This window comes from Trachurus trachurus, assembly GCF_905171665.1.
Source record: "Trachurus trachurus genome assembly, chromosome: 18".
NCBI classification, from domain to species: domain Eukaryota; kingdom Metazoa; phylum Chordata; class Actinopteri; order Carangiformes; family Carangidae; genus Trachurus; species Trachurus trachurus.
The window spans coordinates 24,126,831-24,129,483 of NC_139909.1; the positions used below are offsets into that span (position 1 = coordinate 24,126,831).

General features: G+C 46.2%; 1 long non-coding RNA gene across 2 annotated transcripts; it reads right to left on the reverse strand.

Moving 5' to 3' along the window:
* Positions 1–367: 367 nt before the first annotated feature.
* Positions 368–1,637, reverse strand: LOC311002011. 2 transcript variants are annotated; one of them, XR_014596212.1, is made up of 4 exons: positions 1,449–1,637; positions 1,227–1,372; positions 1,068–1,152; positions 368–974 (listed from the first exon to the last, which is right to left on the reverse strand). It is a non-coding gene; the product is annotated as an uncharacterized lncRNA (long non-coding RNA). The 2 variants fall into 2 exon arrangements; XR_014596213.1 differs by having other exon boundaries at positions 1,227–1,637.
* Positions 1,638–2,653: the final 1,016 nt, after the last annotated feature.

Consider the following 2,653-nt stretch of genomic DNA (forward strand, 5'->3'; position numbering starts at 1 on the left):
GTCTGACTAATTACACCCAATACAAAAACACAAGCTTTTTTTTTTTTTTTTTTTTAAAGGAAACAAAACCCAAATAATGAAAGTAAGGTGAGGAAAAGAAAACAAAAAGGAATACACGTCTGACTTCAAAGTGTCATCCTGCCAACAACGCCAAGTTGTGGCAATGCTACAAGGAGGAATTAAGTTTACTTCCTTACTGAACCCAACAACGCCACCTGGGGGAATTTCGCCCCCAGGAAATTTAGGTAAGATACTAATTTCTATTACCCCAAAGGACACACAGGTTTAAGAGACACAGCGTGCAGACGTGATTCCAGAAAAAAATACAATTTATTGACAATATTCTTTTAAAAAAAATGTTTCACTGGCATGGAGGACTGCTGATAAGGGGGGAGGGAAGGGGCCCTTATGTTAACACCACACATAAAAGAAACACACACACACACTGGTCACACCAAAGTGCACTACTGTACAGGGGAGTGAAGGGGACCGCCACCACCGGGATCAGTCAGTCTCCTGCCTCTGTGGCACCAGCAGCTCCTGCCCAAGAGAGAAGAGACAACGGTTAAAGGCTTCAATTACTAGGCCCAAATACATACACCAAAATATTTTCTTTTTATCACACACACACACACACACCCACTCACTCTCGAACCCTCTGAATATATAAGCAAAACAAAAAGAAACAAAATACCAAACTAACTACGCCCAGGGGCACAGCGCAGTTGCAGCTTTAACAGGGTTCAGGTGCTAGGCAAAAGGCCTGCACCTCACACTCATACCCAAAACAAATGACCAAAATAAAAATTATTGAATACTAAACTAATAATATGAGCTTGTAAAGAAAAGAAACAAAAGAAACTCAGACAGAACAGCAGTAGGGACCCTGGCAGTGTAGAGGCCCGCTTCGTTAGGGACGTGGATGCTTCAGGGCTCCGGCACAGGGGGAGGTGCACTACAACACGGCAGCTTAGCTGTAGACAACAGGTCAGAGGCGGCAAAGTCATATTTAAGAACAGCTAAAGAAGGCACATTACACTAAAGCACAAAACAATGAGACAGCCTACCGTAGAAATTGACCACCACGCACGCAAAGCATACGCGCCCGCTTCCAGACCACACTCCCACTTCCGACGTAGTCGGGCCACACTGCTGCAAAGCCAAGGATAGTCAGCCATGTTGCTACATAACACCGATGCACAGTACAATGAGATCGAGAGACCTACCTGACAACGTAGAGCGGAGGCACAACCAGCAGCAAAAGGAGCAGACACTGTGTGGCCGTGTGAACCGGCACACTCACGCACACACACAAAAGCCCCCAGGACCAAACTCCTTCCTCACGCTCCAGCCAGACGACCAGCCGACTCTGCTACAAGCAGAGAGTGCAATAAACACCATGCCAAGCCACAGATGCAGAGCAATAAACTACTGGTAGGAAAACTTACCGGAGAACATGAAAAGTATTGGATTAGCCTGTTGCACCTCACCGCCACACAAACACTGCCGCCGTCACGCCAGACGAAGCTGCACTGACGACGCTACTGAGACGAGGCAGGAGGACACGCACCTGGACTAGGTGAGCCTCGTCACATATAATTTTCGGTGCGCCGCCCCTTAATCAAGGGGGAGATTGATCCCAGACTGTGACACAGTGGGCAGGAAAAGAAAGTGGAATTCCACCCCAAAGCACTACACCCAAAATATAAAAACAAACAATGAGTGGGCCACTCTGCCACACAAGCAACACCTTAAAGGAGGAGCTTGGTTTAACAGATGTCGTTGAGTATTTCTGGACAGATTCAAAAGTCATCTTGGGATACATTAACAATGAGGCACGTCGTTTTCACACTTTCGTGTCAAATCGGATACAGAAAATACATCTCAGCTCTTCTCCTCAACAATGGAGATATGTTTCAACCACTGATAACCCTGCAGACATCGCATCTAGGGGATCAAGCGCAAGTGAGATTCTCACATCAAGCTGGTTCAAAGGACCTTGGTTCTTATGGGAGAAAGAGATACCTCTAGCTACAGATGTTAGCGCAGAAATACAGATTGGAGATCCTGAAGTCAAGAGGATTCAGACTCTAAACACACAGACACGGGAACAGCTGAGTCTCTCAGACCGCCTGTCAAAGTTTTCTTCGTGGTCAAAAGCAACTCAGGCTGTCGCTCGTCTCATTCGTCGTGTCAGACATGATAAGTCAACAGACCACAGCACCGTCCAAGAACGAGAAGACGCACGCTGCATCATCATAAGAAACTTACAGAGACACACATATCCAGAAGAGTTAAAGTTGCTCAGTAAGGTAACTCAACTTCCCTCTCAGAGTAAACTGTTTCAGATGGATGCTTTTCTTGATCAGGATGGACTCCTCAAGGTGGGAGGAAGACTGAAAAATGCATCACTCCCTACCTCACTGAAGCATCCAGTGATCATACCAAAGAGTCATCCCATCACCAAGGCAATAATTGCTCACTGTCACGAGAAAGTCCAACATCAAGGAAAAGGCTTGACTATTAATGAGATCAGATCAAATGGATTCTGGATTCCAGGAATCAACAGAGCTGTGGCAACGCATCTGCATCAATGTGTGACATGTCGAAAACTCAGAAGATTCACAGAGGAGCAGCGAATGGCAGATTTGCC